Raw genomic sequence first — 11,996 nt, forward strand, 5'->3', positions numbered from 1 at the left:
ATCCAACTCGTTCAATGGCAGCTAACGCTGCTGAGTCCTGGGAAGAAGCCCGCCCTCTAAAGGGGCGTTCGTATGGAGAGGGGGATGGGGGCGGGAGCACAACAAACAAACCGCCCCTTTCATACACGTCGCTCACAGACTAAGTGAACGGCAACAGGGAGCGCAGACGCAATGCGTGCTCCGCCCCTCCCTTCCACGTCACCCCCTGGACAGATCGAGATGCAAACTCCAGTCTCCTTGGCAACGACATGAAATCGCTCCCAAGAGCGCCTCCTTCATTCCTCTGGCCTGTCAGCGTGGGTAATAACAGCATTCACCCACAATGGCAAGCAGGCTAATATAAAACTAGCAACTAATCAGAGACATAGGGAGCAGAAACAAGGCTAACGTTAATAAAAAAATAATTATAATAAAGTAAAAATTATTATAAAAATAATGTAATATAGTTATAAAGCTAAGAGGAGGGAGGCTACTCAAAAAGTACCTATGGGGATACCCCAAAGAGGCTATAATTGAAGCATATGGGGGAAGTTCATAAAGTCACCCCCCTCCCTTATGGCAGAATCCATCCTAAGGTGTCCTACACACTCTTCTAGATGGAGAATGTGTACCAAAAACAAATGCTATTCCCTCCCAGTTGTCACCAGAGGGATATATGAAAAGTGACCACCTCATCTGTACACAAATACAATTAGAATGTATACATATACCACAAACAAATATACATTATAGACCAATATTCTAAATGGTAAGGGGCTAGAAACCAACATAAACTAACGGTCTGAAATAAAACAATTAAGGTCAAACTCAACGTTCAACCCTAAAGGGACCCCAACCTTTGTCTCAAATACCCAAAAAGATTCTCGTCGACTGAGCTGCGGTTATGGAAAAGTCGGAAGTGCTTGGAGACATTGTGTGTGTGGAGTCCTCGTTTAATGTTGTTAACATGTTCTCCGACTCTTACATGGAGGGGCCTAGAAGTCCTACCCACATATTGGTAGCCACACTCACATTGCAACATATACACCACCCCGGCAGTGTTGCACGTAATCAAATCCTTGATTGTGTAGTTTTTACCCATGGAAAAAGCCACAAATTCCTTCCTCTTCTTTAAATTGTTTCTAGCCTGTTTACACGCCGGACAGTGTCCACAGGCATAAAAGCCATTAAGGAATTCAAGCATTCTATTCACCGGGTAACCGGGGGATCTATCACCCTTGGCGCAAGTCTATCTCTAAGAGAAGGAGCTCTTTTGTAAATAAACAATGGTCGGTCTGGGAGGACCGGACCCAAGGTTCTGTCAAGTTTTAAAATGGGCCAATGTTTCTGTACTATCTTTTCAAATTGCTTGTGCTGAATATTAAAATCAAGGATCATCCTGATCTGTTTAGGCTCATCCTGGGCTACTCTAGGGGCATTCGACACCAGTACCTTCCTATCAAGAGTCACAACATTATCCAATTCTTGGACTAGCTTGTTTTTATCATAACCCTTCTCGGTGAACCTAGAGATAAGAGTCTGTGACAGAAAATCCCCCACCTCTGTGCAATTCCGCCTGAGGCGAATAAACTGTCCTCTAGGGATATTGCACAGCCACTTACTGTGGTGGCAGCTTTCAACAGGGATAAATGCGTTTCGGTCAGTAGCCTTAAAATGGGTGACCATATTGATGCGGTCACCCCTTTTTGACAATTCAAGATCCAAAAATACCACCCTCTCTGTACTGATATTCCACGAGAAGACTATATTTTTGTTATTGTCGTTAAGCCTGGATACAAACACGTCCAGACTATCTCTGTCCCCTTCCCAGACCATGATAAGGTCATCAATATACCTCTGGTAGCAGATCAGTTCCGGGGGTTTGTTCTTATAGACTGCCTTCTCCTCCCAGTGAGCCATAAATAGATTGGCAACACTGGAAGAGAAGCGTGCCCCCATGGCTACCCCTCTGGTTTGGAGAAAGAACTGCTTGTCATACCAGAAGTAGTTCTTTGACAGACAGAAAGTCAAACTGTCAATCAAAAAATTACGATGCCTCCTAGATAGGTCCGAGGACCCCAGGGCCCACTGTACTGAGGTTAATGCATCCTCGTGGCTGATGATGGTATATAAAGAGCCCACATCCGCCGTAATGAGGAAGCAGGAAGATGTAATGGTCAGAGACTCTAAAATCTGTATGACGTGTTTTGTATCTTTGTGGTATGCATTCGTTTTCATGACCATCGGTTGGAGGAAGGTGTCAATGTATTGACCCAGTCTGGAAGAGACAGAGTCAATACCATTGACTATAGGTCTACCCGGTGGGTTGACACTGTTCTTATGAATCTTGGGGAGAAAGTAGTTAATTGGTGTACGGCAGAACAAGGGATCCAAATACTGGGCCTCCTTAGCACTAAGTACTCCTATATGCTTCCCTCTCTCCACAAGGGAGTGAAGTTCACCCTTGTATTCCAACATCGGGTCCTTGGTCAGGATACTATAGGTGTTACTGTCACTTAACAAATTATTCATTTCATTCCTATAGTAGGTTTTACTCAACAAAACCAGCCCCCCCCCTTTATCAGTGGGGCGGATGACCAAATCGTTCCTGTCAGACAATGCCTTAATACCTCTACTAATGTATAGAGGGTCATTCACTTTCCTAACCTTAAGTGCATCCAAATCCTTCACCACCATATTCCTAAACACTTTTAGGTGCTCAGCATCAGTAGCTGGGGGGTTGAACACTGACTTATTCCGCAGGTTGGAATGATGGCCCCCCTGGGAACTAATAATGGTAGTTCTAACTGACGGGGTGTGTAAAAAATATTTTTTGATGTTCAGTGTACGTATGAACTTTTGTAAGTTAACATATGTCTGAAACTTGTTCAGGTTGAGTGTGGGAGCGAATTTTAAACCATTATCCAGTACTTTAACTTTCTCTTCGCTTAGGGGTATTCCGCTCAGATTGTATATCCCGCACCTAGTGGGGTTTTATTCTTTTGAGTTCTGATACCCCCTCTCCTTCCTCTCTTGTTTTTCTTTTTCGTGGAAGGGCACTTCCGTCCCTTTAGGGTTGAACGTTGAGTTTGACCTTAATTGTTTTATTTCAGACCGTTAGTTTATGTTGGTTTCTAGCCCCTTACCATTTAGAATATTGGTCTATAATGTATATTTGTTTGTGGTATATGTATACATTCTAATTGTATTTGTGTACAGATGAGGTGTTTATACTGATGTCTTTTTATTATAATTTTTCTATCAAATTTATATTCATATTTTTAACCCCTGTAGGTCCTACACGATATTACATGGGGTGGCAATATATGTATTTTGTTTGACTTTTTCCATTTCACTTTTCATATATCCCTCATTCTCCATCTGGAAGAGTGTGTAGGACACCTTAGGATGGATTCTGCCATAAGGGAGGGGGGTGACTTTATGAACTTCCCCCTAGACATGTGCAGGATGAAAAATTTGTTTCGTTTCGATTCGTTATTTAACTAAATTCGTTTAGTTAAATTAGTTGCATTCGTTACATTAGTTTTCGGAATTCGTTTCGTTTCGTATTCGAAAAAATTCGAACGCATTCGAAAAAATTTGACCGTATTCGAAAAAAACTATCAAATTCGAAAAAATTCTACCACATTTGAAAAAAACTGTCAAATTCGAAAAAATTCTACTACATTCGAAAAAAAACTATCGAGTTCGAAAAAATTCTACCACATTTGAAAAAAAACTGTCAAATTCAAAAAAATTCTACCACATTCGAACAAAACTATAAAATTGAAAAAATTCTACCGCATTCGTAAAAAACAATAAACGGAATTTGAACAAGTAAACTATATATAACCATTTTGCGAAATTTGAAATTCGTATAGAATGAAATCGAATTCCAATAGAAAAGATTAGGATAGAATAGAAAATATAAAAGAATAGCATAGAAAAACAATAGAACAGAATAGAAAAAAATATAATATATTGTATTCTAATCTTTTCTATTCGAATTCGAATTCATTCTGTACCAAATTCCAATTTCGGAAGATGGTTATATATATATATTATATTTTTTTTCTATTCTGTTCCATTGTTTTTTAATGCTATTCTTTTCTATTCTATTCTAAACTTTTCTATTCGAATTTGAATTAATTCTATGCGAAATTCGAATTTCGGAAGATGGCTTCTAAAATTAGAATTTCGTATAGAATGAATTTGAATTTGAATAGAAAAGATTAGAATAGAAAATAATAGAAATAGAATAGACTAGAAAAAGAATAGAACAGAATACAATAGAATATAATATATATATTATATTTTTTTCTATTCTGTTTCATTGTTTTTCTATGCTATTCTTTTTTATTCTATTCTAAACTTTTCTATTCGAATTTGAATTAATTCTATACGAAATTCGAATTTCAGAAGATGGCTTCTGAAATTCGAATTTCGTATAGAATGAATTCGAATTTGAATAGAAAATAATAGAAAAGAATAGACTAGAAAAACAATAGAACAGAACAGAATAAAATTTAATATATATATTATATCTTATTCTATTCTGTTCTATTGTTTTTCTAGTCTATTCTTTCTACTCTATTCTAATATTTTCTATTCAAATTCAAATTCATTTTTTATGAAATTTGAATTTCAGGAGATGGCTTTATATATATATATATATATATATATATATATATATATATATATATAATATTTTTTCTATTCTGTTCTATTGTTTTTCTATTATTTTCTATTATATTCTAATCTTTTCTATTTGAATTCAAATTCATTCTATACAAAATTCGAATTTCAGAAAATGGTTATATAGAAATAGAATGAAATCAAATTCTAATAGAACAGAATAGAATAGAAAAACAATAGAAAGAAATATTATATATATATATATATATATATATATATATATATATATATATAAAACCATTTTCCGAAATTGGAATTTGGTACAGAATGAATTCGAATAGAAAAGATTAGAATAGAATATTTTATATTTTTTTCTATTCTGTTCTGTTTTTTTTTTATGCTATTCTTTTATGTTATTTTCTGTTCTATTCTAATCTTTTCTATTCGAATTCATTCTGTACCAAATTCCAATTTCGGAAGATGGTTATATATATATATATATATATGTATATACATATATATATATATATATAATTTTTTTCTATTCTGTTCTATTGTTTTTCTGTTCTAGTCTTTTCTATTAGAATTCGATTTTATTCTATTTCATTCTGTTTCTGTATAACCATTTTCAGAAATTCAAATTTTGTATAGAATGAATATCGCATTCAAATAGAAAAGATTAGAACAAAATAGAAAATAATAGAAAAGAATAGAAAAACAATACACCAGCATAGAAAAAAAAAGAAAAAAAAAAAAAAAAATATATATATATATATATATATATATATATATATATATATATAAAACCATCTTCCGAAATTTGAATTTCTTATAAAATGAATTTGAATTTGAATAGAAAAGATTAGAATAGAGTAGAAGAGAAAAGACTAGAAAAACAATAGAACAGAATAGAATAAAATATATATATTATATTTTATTCTGTTCTATTGTTTGTCTAGTCTATTATTTTCTATTTTAATCTTTTCTATTCAAATTCCAAAAAAAATCTATACGAAATTCCACTTTCAGAAGCCATCTTCCGAAATGCGAATATATATATATATATATATATATATATATATATATATATATATATATATATATATATATATAAAACATCTTCCAAAATTCGAATTTCATATGGACCGAAATCAAATTTGAATATAAAATTTCTATTCAAATTCGAATTCATTCTATACGAAATTCCACTTTCAGAAGCCATCTTCTGAAATTCGAATTTCATATAGAATGAATTCAGATTCGAATAGAAAAGTTTAGAATAGAATAAAAAAGAATAGACTAGAAAAACAATAGAACAGAATAGAAGAAAATATAATATATATATTATATTTTCTTCTATTCTGTTCTATTGTTTTTCTAGTCTATTCTTTTCTATTATTTTCTGTTCTAATCTTTTCTATTCAAATTCGAATTCATTCTATACGAAATTCAAACTTCAGAAGCCATGTTCCGAAATTCGAATTTCGTATAGAATGAATTTGAATTTAAATTGAAAAGACTATTATAGAATATAAAATAATAGAAAAGAAAAGCATAAAAAAAACAGAAGAGAATAATAATAACATATATATATATATATATATATATATATATATATATATATATATATATATATATATTATATATATATTCTATTGCTTTATTATTTTATATTATATCTTACTGTTTTTTTTAGAAAAACGTTTTCGATTCAAATTGTCTTCGAATTCGATGCGAATATGTTTTCGAATTCGATTCAAATATGTTTTCGAATTCATTAGTTTTTTTTCGGATTCGTTTAAATTCTTTACTTTTGTAATTCGGAAATTCAGATGCATCCGAATTTCCGAATAATGAAAAATTTGTCCGAATTTTGATTCGGAACGAAACGAAATGCACATGCCTACTTCCCCCATATGCTTCAATTATAGCCTCTTTGGGGTATCACCATAGGTACTTTTTGAGTAGCCTCCCTCCTCTTAGCTTTATAACTATATTACATTATTTTTATAATAATTTTTACTTTATTATAATAATTTTTTTATTAACGTTAGCCTTGTTTCTGCTCCCTATGTCTCTGATTAGTTGCTAATTTTATGTTAGCCTGCTTGCCATTGTGGGTGAATGGTGTTTTTACCCACGCTAACAGGCCAGAGGAATGAAGGAGGCGCTCTTGGGAGTGATTTCATGTCATTGCCAAGGAGAATGGAGTTTGCATCTCGATCTGTCCAGGGGGTGACGTGGAAGGGAGGGGCGGAGCGCGCATTGCGCCTGCGTTCCCTGTTGCTGTTCACTTAGTCTGTGAGCGACGTGTATGAAAGGGGAGGTTTGTTTGTTGTGCTCCCGCCCCCCATCCCCGTCTCCGTATGGACGCCCCTTTAGAGGGCGGGCTTCTTCCCAGGACTCAGCAGCGTTAGCTGCCATTGAACGAGATAGATTTGCCTACAGCCTCATCACCCTGAAAGCGCCCGATCTTGTCTGATCTCGGAGGCTAAGCAGGATGGGGCCTGGTCAGTAGCTGGATGGGAGACTGCCTGGGAATACCAGGTGCAGTAGGGTTAAAAACTTTTTTTTTTTAATTTTTTTTTTTTTTTTGACCCGGAAATGGGGGCGGGCTGTCTTTCAGGACACAACAGTGTTCACTGCTATTGGAAGATAAGGATTTGACCTGGAAATTCTTTAGCTCATAACATGGGAGGAATGGTGGCTGCCTATCAGTAAGTTATCAGTGTATTCAGCTTGCTTGTGCCCTATTAGATTTGTAGCCACTCCTGATTCTCTACTACTTAGTAGTTAAGTCCATTCACCTGTGTATTATTGGAGAGTGGGCGGGGTTTCCAGTATCATCATGAATTGTATGTGGAACCAGGATTAGATATAAGAGCTGACACACGGGCCCCCAATCAGATTCGCTGAGGAAGTCCACATGGATGATACACGTGCGAGGGGCTCTGTGATGTCAGTATAGCCACCCATCTGGTTCATTTTATGCTGTATACTCCTGCACTGGGAAACAGTGCTTGCTTTGTGAGTAATATTTTTCTTATTTAATAAATTTTATACCTGCCTGTGGACCCCTATCTCCATTATCTACCCTGTGGAGGGGAATGCATGAGTGACCTTGCTGTTAACGCAGAAGGTCCACTCAATAAGGTGAGCAGCCTAGACCCTTGGTGGAGGTTCATATTGGTGGTGATACAACGAATACAATCTTATCCTATCACTGCACCCTTTCCTTGCCAACTGAGGGATCCCCCTTCTGCAAGTGGGCAGCTTTTGATCTCCCCGGACTAAGATATACTTTTTGAGACTTTGCCTTATGCATTTTATTTATGTACATTTAATATGTACATTTTATGTGTATATATCTGACCTGTATTGAGCGCTGCACTGCTATATTTTGTGTATGTCTTTTTAGGTTTTGTATATTGACCTACAGTGTCCAGCTGCTGAGTTTTAGTAAGTAGGTTTTGCGCTGTCTGTTTCTTCTGTTTAAAAGACTCCCAAACACTGCATGTCGCTGTTAGACCTCTAGAGGTGAATCACCAGCTTTCCAGACTATGAAGCGGTCGCAGACACAGCTAAAAGTGCCCCAGGGCAAGCGACCTACCTGGAAATTTCCCGCTATCCCGGTAGGCCTGTCTGGCCCTGCTGGCAAATGGTTATGAGTCAGTTCTCAATCAGGCATCACCCCAGAAAGTTAATCTCCTTAAACCCAGTTGACCGTGTGATCACCTGCTGACTTGGCACCATCCACAGGCAGCTTAAAGTGGTTCTTCACCTTTTCTGTGTCTTCCCCTGTCTTGTAGGTGACCCCATAGCCTTGGCAGCAGAAAACTACAACTTGCTGTCCACTCCCTCCAGTTGCTGTGACCATTTGCTGGGTAGTGTGCTGTCCCTTATCAGAATATACCTACTAGAGATATTGCTGCAATATGAAAGATCTAAGATCCATATTTGCCTGATGATTTTTAAAGAAGGAGTCGTGAATACAGCTTATTAATGTGAGGAGGTCACAGAAGGAAAATACATCAAGTATTTGCATGTCTTCATCTGAGCATGTCCTGGCTGAGGAGAATGAGGAAACGCTCAGATGAAAACATGCAAACATACCTGATGTATTTTCCTTCTGTGAACTCCTTACACCATCATTAATAAGCTGCATTCACTACTCCTTTAAATATCAGTAGGCAAATATGGATCTCAGATCCTCCATATTGCAGCATTAGCTTTAGTAGGACAACAACATTACGATATTTTGGCAGGAAGATAAAGGACAGCACACTACCCTGCAACTGATCAAAGCAAGTGGACAGCAAGTTGTCGTAGTTTCCTGCTGCGTAAGCTACAGGGTCACATACAATACCTGATTGAGAACCGACTGATAACCATCAGCCAGCAAGATGAGAGTGAGGAGTTGCTCTATGGTGATCTAAAGCTGGGTGCTCGATTGCAAGTTCAGTTGACTTCTCTTTAATTAGGGGGTCATATTTAGTTGCTAAGCATGTATTCTTCCCATAAGGGGTGGTTGCCCCTTAAGTAATAAGTAGTGAATGTACAGCTTATATAACAGTGTAAATATGCTGTCCTCTTAAAATAACTCAACACACAACCATTAATGTCTAAACCGCAGGTAACAAAAGTGAGTACACCTCTAAATGAAAATGCCAAAATTGGGCCCAAAGTGTCAATATTTTGTGTGGCCACCATTATTTACCAGCACTGCCTTAAACCTCTTTGACATGGAGTTCACCAGAGCTTCACAGGTTGCAACTGGAATGCTCTTCCACTCCTCCATGATAACATCACGGAGCTGGTCGATGTTAGAGACCTTGCGCTCCTCCACCTTCTGTTTGAGGATGCCCCACAGATGCTCAATAGTGTTTAGGTCTGAAGACATGCTTGGCCAGTCCATCACATTTACCCTCGGCTTCTTTAGCAAGGCAGTGGTCTTCTTGGAGGTGTGTTTTGGGTCGTTATCATGTTGGAATACTGCTATGTGGCCCAGTCTCAGAAGGGAGGGGATCATGCTCTGCTTCAGTATGTCACAGTACATTTTGGCATTCATGGTTTCCTCAATGAACTGTAGCTCCCCAGTGTCGGTAGCACTCATGCAGCTCCAGACCATGACACTCCCATCACAATGTTTGACTCTATGCAAGACACACTTTGTACTCCTTACCTGGTTGCCATCACACACGCTTGACACTACCTGAACCAGATAAATTTATCTTGGTCTCATCAGATCACAGGACATGGTTCCAGTAATCCATGTCCTTAGATTGCTTGCCTTCAGCAAACTGTTTGCAGGCTTTCTTGTGCATCATCTTTAGAAGAGGCTTCTGGGACGACAGCCATGCAGACCAATTTCATGCAGTGTGTGGTGTATGGTCTGAGCACTGGCAGGCTGACCCCCCAACCCTTCAACCTGTGCTGCAATGCTGGCAGCACTCATAAGTCTATTTCCCAAAGACAACCTCTGCATATGATGCTGAGCACGTGACCTCAACTTCTTTGGTCGACCATGTCGAGGCCTGTTCTGAGTGGAACCTGTCCTGTTAAACTGCTATATGGTCTTGGCCACCGTGCTGTAGCTCAGTTTCAGGGTCTTGGCAATCTTCTTATAGCCTAGGCCATCTTTATGTAGAGCAACAATTCTTTTTTTCAGATCCTAAGAGTTCTTTGCCATGAGGTGCCATGTTGAACTTCCAGTGACCAGTATGAGAGAGTGAGCGATAACACCAAATTTAAAACACCTTCTCCCCATTCACACCTGAGACCTTGTAACACTAACGAGTCACATGACACCGAGGAGGGAAAATGGCTAATTGGGCCCAATTTGCACATTTTCACTTAGGGGTGTACTCACTTTTGTTGCCAGCGGTTTAGACATTAATGGGCGTTGAGTTATTTTGAGGGGACAGCAAAAATGATATATTGTATATTTTGGGACAGTTTTTTCTTTTGATAATACAAATTGAGGAGATATCCATTACTATTTACTATCAAATAAAGATCCAATTTGTCCTGAAAAAATGCACTATAATACACCTGGACATGCTAAGTAGTTGTGATGATATGTACAGTTTTACTAACACATGTCAAAGTTGCCGAATTGCAGGCATTAAGTAAGATTTGTTTAACCTCCAGTCATGAAGAGGTTTATGGTCGGGATCAGGGCCGTCTTTAATGCAGCGCAAAAGGGGCAGCTGCCCCCGACCCAGTCACTGTTTTGAGGCCCAAAGCAGCTGCTCCTTGAGCCCACACTGCCTGAAAATAGTTTATAAGTGGATTCGGGAGGGCCCAAGAAAATGTTTGCCCAGGGTTCAATGGATATTAAAGCAGGCCCTAGTCGTGATCCCTTGGCATGGAGGATTACTCTACTTGCACCCAGAAATGATTAACTAGTCCCATCTCTGTGGGGAACCCTGCTTAACTAATAGGGTCAAATGTTCTTAATCTATTTTTCTCATAGGATCGAATGCTAGAGTTGTTACGTTCAGTGGGATAAGGAAGCGATTACACATTTGTTGTTATTTGTTAAACACACACGTATTTGTTATGCTTGCACAGACATTCACAAAATCCTCCCTTTAGCCTTCTCAGCAGGGGCACACACAGCAATAAAAAAACATGACAGGGGGTCTAATTCTCTAAACCACACTACAGAAACAAGTTTTGGCTTTAGGTATAGGCTAATGTACATTAGTGAAATAATTGAATCATCAATTTTACATATGATATATAGTATATATATATATTTGCAGTATATATCTTGGTGACTTGGATGGTTGAAGCCCTAACGTTTATAACATCCTTGACATTCAGAAAAAGACACCTTGATGAGTATTCTCATTATTATGTCTAGAGAATCTTGCTGTTAGAGGATGTATACAATCTACAGGTTTGCACATCATCATATCTAACTCTGTAGGTAGTCTTTTATGTTTGTTGGTTGTTTGTCTTAAAATGTCTGTCCATGTCTGTCTTGATTTGTTTTAAGTATTACTAACCTTGTATGAGTGAGTTCCGGTGCGGTGGCTTCTAGAGTTGCTTGTTGCTTTCAAGGCTTCGGCCTCAAGAAGATGAAGGTGTATTGCTGCTACGTGCAATGGTGAGCCATAAGTTGTGGTGTGAGTGAAGTAGAGTGAGTGAGGAGGGGGCGTTTTAGATTTTTAAAAGTATGCTGCTCTCAAAGTGAAAGTAAAACTATGTGTCAAGAAATATCAATTTCTCTAATCAGCGCAGTTTATCTGCAGCCATGTTTTGGCCATAAGCCCAATGGGACATTTTTCCTCATTCCTTTCTAAGCTGTCTTTATTTCATTTCTAAACACAAGAACAAATAGGACGTTGGATTCGTATTTTCTAAAGGTTACTGAA

General features: G+C 37.6%; 1 protein-coding gene and 1 pseudogene across 1 annotated transcript in view; one reads left to right on the plus strand and one right to left on the minus strand.

Annotated features, from left to right (window-relative positions):
- The window catches only part of LOC141148287 (up-regulator of cell proliferation-like), a 51,726-nt gene extending 39,962 nt beyond the window's left edge, over positions 1-11,764 (minus strand). The window contains exon 1 of the mRNA XM_073635577.1: positions 11,628-11,764. The gene's annotated coding sequence lies outside the window, so the exon portion shown is untranslated. The remainder of the gene's footprint in view (positions 1-11,627) is intronic.
- LOC141101957 (5S ribosomal RNA) lies at positions 7,055-7,173 on the plus strand (annotated as a pseudogene).
- Positions 11,765-11,996: the final 232 nt, after the last annotated feature.

Source organism: Aquarana catesbeiana, linkage group LG06 (assembly GCF_042186555.1).
Source record: "Aquarana catesbeiana isolate 2022-GZ linkage group LG06, ASM4218655v1, whole genome shotgun sequence".
NCBI classification, from domain to species: Eukaryota; Metazoa; Chordata; class Amphibia; order Anura; family Ranidae; genus Aquarana; species Aquarana catesbeiana.